General features: G+C 40.9%; 1 pseudogene; it reads right to left on the bottom strand.

The window, feature by feature from the left end:
- Positions 1–3,547: 3,547 nt before the first annotated feature.
- On the bottom strand, positions 3,548–4,819 carry LOC102502626 (keratin, type I cytoskeletal 18 pseudogene; annotated as a pseudogene).
- Positions 4,820–6,105: the final 1,286 nt, after the last annotated feature.

Raw genomic sequence — 6,105 nt, 5'->3', positions numbered from 1 at the left:
GTGTGTGTGTGTGTGTGCCCAAAAGGAGAATGGAGGAGAAGGGATTGTAGTGTGGCCTTCCCCCATCTCAGGGGGCAGGAGGGGAGGAAGGGTGATTTCTCACTTTCTGTCTCTATCTCTCTCTGGTTAGTGCATGTGCCCTACTAGCAAAAATCTCTCTAAAAAATACATTTAAGTGCTATAATGGGTATATGCTATAAGGAAGAGACACAAAAGAGGAAGTGCCTACTTGGTGAGAGAAAGGGCATCAAAGCTTGGGTTGAACATCAGAGAAGAGACAGCAGTTACACAGCTAGATAACAGCCAGTAAAAGAAAAAGGGAGGAGGCAGACTCAGTCAGGAAAATCAGCATTGAGATGCAGGAAAGTAGGTAGTTTAGAGGAGGAGCAAAGAGAATGCCATTACTATTAAAACACAAGGGAAGAATTGGCACAGGTAGGCAAGGGCCGGATTACCTAGAATTTTTTATGATACCATGAAGGATTTAGACTTTTGGAATTAATAGAAATATAATGACAATTTCTCAACAATGGAATGTCTGTATCACAATTATATATATAAACTGAATTCTGGTGACATTACATATTTCAGATGGAACTGCTAGGTAAGTACACTAGATTCAGATATAGCAGTGAGGGAATCATAAAAGTATGGTAAAAATATCAAGTACAAGAATAAAAGTGATGACACGAGGAATGAAGACAAGATTGATGGATAAGAGAAGGCGGTATGTAAATGGCTTGAAATTTTATTACAAAAAGAACAGCAGGTTCAATAAAAAATGAGAGAAGTCTGACTCGTAAATTACTCGCATGGCCACCTCAATGGTAGTTAAATTCTACCATTTGGTGGTAGAATGGCTTCGCCACACTTGGAGTTTCTCTGTAGAATTTTATACAACGTGCACAACTATAGTATCCCAGACTGTATTTTCCATTCATTCAGGCTGTATTCTATGTTGAATATTCTTTACCAAAATTTGGGTAGATAGGTAATGCCATCTTTTCATGTCACTACATAAAAGCAGTGATCATTTTCTCTTTACTGATAATGGAAGCACATTTCTAGAGTCTTTTTATTTAAGCTCAAAGAAGAAATCCAAGTGCATCTTTCTTAAATAATTATTTTATTTAACTTTATTTATTCATTTATTTTAATTTGACTAGAGAGGGACAGAGCGAGTGAGAGAGAGAGAAGAGATAAGGAAAGTGCAAAAGCAAGCCACCAGGTCCAGAACTCAAACCACTGCTGGCCATGTGAGAGTTCAGTGCCCTTAACCACTATGCCACCTGCGGGTACCATCAAGTGCATCTTTTTGAACTCTAATCTCTACTGAAGATTAGTTCTGTGAGCTAATCTTCATGATGAACTCACAGCAAAAAATTAAAGTTATGATGAAGCGTGTCAGCCACTAACATACAGAGGAAATGGTAGGCAGGGGAAAAAAATAAAAACTTCCTTTACCAGGCCGATTACAAATGGACATTTTCCTCCTCATCCTGCTCTTCAGGTCGAGGCATAAATGTGCTTTTGTTAAGTACTGAGGCCCACACACAGATGTTTATATTGCTCATAATACAAAATAAATACTAAGTTTAAAAATCTGCTCAATGGGAACCAGCAGTTAGCATAATGGCTATGGACTCCCACGTAGTCAACTGCGGTTTGCATCCCAGACCCGAGCCCAAGATCCCAAGAGGAGAATGGAGGAGAAGGGATTGCGGTGTGGCCATCCCCTCTGGGGGGTGATTTCTCACTTTTTGTCTCTATGTCTCTCTGTCTGTCTGTCTGGCGAGCGCACGCACCCTATAGCGAAAACATCTCCAAAAAAACAATAATAATAATAATCTGCTCAATATCTACTTCAGATAAGTATCACTACACATTATTCATCATAAGCTCTTAAAAGTTTTCATTTTCTGCTAAATACATTTTTAAATTATTAAGTGAGACTCCAATGCAGTCTGCTAGAAAAGCTTGTGTTTATGATTTAAAAAGTACATGCATCATTTTATGCCTCTGATGAGGGAGAAACTTTGTTTATGAACACATAGACACATTTTTCCTAAGTACAAATCCATAATTTAAGAAGCCATAAAATGTGTTAGATAAGCAGTACTCTAAAGATAATTTGCAATAATTACACATGGAAGTTAAAAATTTAAATATCAGAAAGATCTCTCTCTCTCTCTCTCTCAACAAAAACTGTTATAAAAGAGTGTAGCTCATTGGTTCATAATATACAGTTTGGGTGGTTCTGGTAGTGCAGGCTGGTAGGATGCCACTGCCATACAGGAAGGTCCAGGGTAAGAATCGCCAGTTGACCAGAATAAGTCAGTTGTGCCTGGAGGTGCACCCATAATCCTGGCTGACTGGAAGCCTGTTGGGAGGATCACAGCATGGCAAGACCTGTCAGTAGTCATGTCTAACTTTCTCTCTCTCGTGAAATATACTTTCTTTAAAAAAGAGCTTTAAATCCACACTGTCTACATTTGTATCCCAGTTTTGATTCTTACCAGCTGGGTGATTTTGAGAAAATTTATTGACTTCTAGTGCATCATCTTTCTTAAATAAAGAAATGGAGATAATAGCTCCAAAATGAAAGGATTGTTCTAAGGATTGAATGAGACCATATATGCAAAGCTCTAAAATGCCACATAAATGTGAGTTAATAATAGCCTTAAGTATAGTTATGATTGGTTTTCAAAAATAAAATCAACTGATTGACATTCCAAAGCACCAGCATACTCTCTATACCATAATATTCCATTAGAGGTAAATATGACAGGGAAAAATTAGCTATAACACTTTACAGTTAGAAGTGACAAAACTTTAACTTAACCAAGAGGCCTTGGTCAGTTACTGATTTCAAAGGGCAAGATCTAAGAATTCAAATTCATTAGTCAGTCTCTCTCTCTCTCATTCTCCCCTCCCCTCCACGCCTGCTTTCTCTATCCCTTCTCTCCCCTTGACTCTGATTATGATATTTTCCCTTTATATCCTTGAAAATTTTCCTGTTTTCTCTAGGAAGTTAAAATTCTATCCAAGTAAAAGAGATTCCCCTATTGTCCTGCTTGTATCAAGTGCCCACTTCTGTTTTATTTCCCATACCTAAGAAAGAGAGGAGGAGAAGGCCTTTCTCAGCAGTGTTAGATTAAGTGGGGCTCCTTTGATTGAAAACTCCACCAGATTTACCCAGATCAAAAAAAGGGAGTTTATGAAAAGAAGGAATATGTACAAATGTATGTTTACTGTAAAGAGATGTAGCGATGTCATTGCATTAAAAAAAAAAAAGTAGAAAAGTAAAGAGATAATTTATCTACTGGTAAGAGAAAACTATCAATCAAAAAAATGTTACTCGTTGTAACTCTGCCAAGAACCCTTGATGGGTATCATTAGATTGGGATACTTGTGCCCTACTATAAAAATGTTCATGTTTGATAATCTTTGATAACTGAATTTAGCTCGTATATCATCTTTTTTTTTTCCAGACTTTTGCATTTTTTATAGGCCTCTTATTTCCCAAGGGTACCCTGCTTCTTCTGTCTCAACACCTCAGAACATTGGTGTCATTGGCCTCAGACACCACCTTGCCATCCACCAAGCTGCAAGCAGCTGTTTTTTGGATGGTCTGCTTGGAGTTGTTGCTGTCCAGGGCATCACTGAGACTGAAGTCCTCTCTGTCTTCCAGTAGGTGTCAGTAGGTGGCAATCTCAGCCTCTAGCTTGACCTTGAGGTTCAGCTGGGTCTTGGTACTCCTGGGCCCAGCAAAGCACCTCTGCCTGGGTCTGTGCCAGTTCTGACTCCAGGTGCAGCAGGACTCCATTGAGTTCCTCCTTCTGCATGGCATAGTGGGCCTCGACCTTCCTCAGGCTGCTCTCCAAGCTGGCCTTCAGATTTCTCATTGAGTCTAGGTTGAACTCCAAGGACTGGGCTGTGTGTTTCAGCTCCCTGAGTGTTGATTCTGCAACTTGAACCTCAGCGGACGGCGAGGTGATCACTGTGGTGCTCTCTTCAGTCTGATGGGACCAGTATTTGCTCAGCTCCTCTTGGTTCTTCTGAGTCAGCTCATCATACTGGGCATGGATGTCAGCCATGATCTCATCGAGGTCTACGTAATTTGGGCGCTTCCACTTCCATGGTCAATCCAGAGCTGGCAATCTGGGCTTGTAGGCCATTCACTTTTTCCTCGTGGTGCAACTTCATGAAGAGCAGCTTCTCCTTGAGAGCCTCAATCTCTATCTGTAGCTGCAGGCAAGTGACAGTGGTGTCACCGATGACCTTGCAGAGTCTGGGGACATTGCTCTCCACAGACTGACGTATGGCCAACTCTATCTCATGCTTGACTCAGAAGTCATCAGCAGCAAGACGGGCATTATCTACGGAGTTTGCAGAGTGCTCTCAGCTCCTCCATAGTCTTGAAATAATGCCCCCAGCCTCTGACCTGGGGCCCCTTCTTCTCCAAGTGTTTCTGGATTTTGCTCTCCAGTCTCCAGTTATCAGCTTTCAGATTCCTTGCTTTCTCCAGGTAGGAGGCAAGGTGGTTCAGGTCTTGTATGGTCTTCTTCATGCCCTAAATGCTCCTCATTCCCGCCAATCCTCCTCCCCCTCATTGGCCATCCTGCCACCAGGCCCGCAGTCCCCCAGTCACCCCCAACGCTATTACTGTGCAACACAGAGATCCGGGAACATGAGTCCCCTGCTCCTGCATAGACACCAGTGGCGGGCCTGGTTGGCGGGACCCATGGCTGGGTGCTTGGACGAAGCCTAAAGAGTGGTAGTTGGTGGAGTAGGTAGTGGAGCTGGTGATGAAGCTCATGCTGTCTGGGGAGGAAAACTAGAAGCCAGGAATCAGGTTCAAGCCGCCCATTTTTTCTTTTTATATAGTGCATTCTAATAATATCCTATGGAGAATATTTTAGCCAGAAGTATTATATTTTACAAAATATATGTGGAAGAACCAGCAGATGGCAGGTAATGATTGTATTGCTAGACTCCCAAGTAGTCAACCGCTGTTGGAGTCGGTCTGAAACTCACACAGTCAAGTGCAAAAAATCCTGAGAAGTGAATGGAGGAGAAAGGATTGCAGCATGGCCGTTTCCTTGCTCACTTGCGAAGGTGGGGAGGACATTTCTCACTTTCTGTCTCTGTCTCTCCTGTCTCTCTGACAGGCACAAGCAGCCTATAGCAAAAATCTCTCTTCAAAAACATGTGGAGGAGTTAAAAAAAAAAAAAAGACTTCAATAAACCTGGTACCAAAAACATATCTATATAAATAAGATTTAGACTGTTTTATGTTTGCTAAAATTGAACTACAGCATCAAAAATTTTACCCACTTGATAGATCAAGGCCCAGGTCAGAATGAAAAGGTGGTAACTGGATTAACTCTTACAGAATCTGATTTTTACAAATTTGTCCTTTGAAAAAATAGTAGTCAGTAAATTAATTCAATGAATATCTATTGACTCTCTATCGTGAATGAGACATCCCTAGTAAGCTGTCCAAAGAATTCTGGTTTTTGCTTTTTCTAGCAGGCTAGTTAATCATTTGGTAAAATGACTCTGATTAAATGAAAAATGTATCTCCATTGGTTAAGCTGGAGTCAAATCTGAGGTAATAGAGACAATGTTTATTAATATTTTGAACACAGATATTAAAATAGTGGTATTTCATTTACTGGCTGTTTGAACATAAAACTAATTTTCTGTGCACTGGTTTATTCGAGGTAATGAAAATAATAAGAAAAACACATATGCTATTCTGAAGATGAGAAGCAACTGCAGCTGAACTATGGTCCTATTTCCTATATTCCCCTCAATTCATGTAGCTCAGATTGTACATATGTTGTTTGTGAGAACAATATGTAGTATATTTTGAAGACTTAAGTGCTGGGACTAGCAGATGGTGCAGTGGTTGCATTGTTGGACTCCTATATGGCCGAATGTGGTTCAAGTCCCAGACCTGGAGACTTGAAACTCATGCCAGCACATGTGCATGAGTGCCCAGAATCCCAAGGGGAGAATGGGATTGTGGCATGGCCATCCCCCTTGAGGAGTGATTCCTCACTTTCTATCTTTCTGTCTCTCCCTGTCTCCTCTCCAGCA

The sequence above is a fragment of the Tupaia chinensis genome, unplaced genomic scaffold (assembly GCF_000334495.1).
Source record: "Tupaia chinensis unplaced genomic scaffold, TupChi_1.0 Scaffold139677_1, whole genome shotgun sequence".
NCBI lineage: Eukaryota > Metazoa > Chordata > Mammalia > Scandentia > Tupaiidae > Tupaia > Tupaia belangeri.
This window is presented reverse-complemented; position numbering and strand designations above follow the sequence as displayed.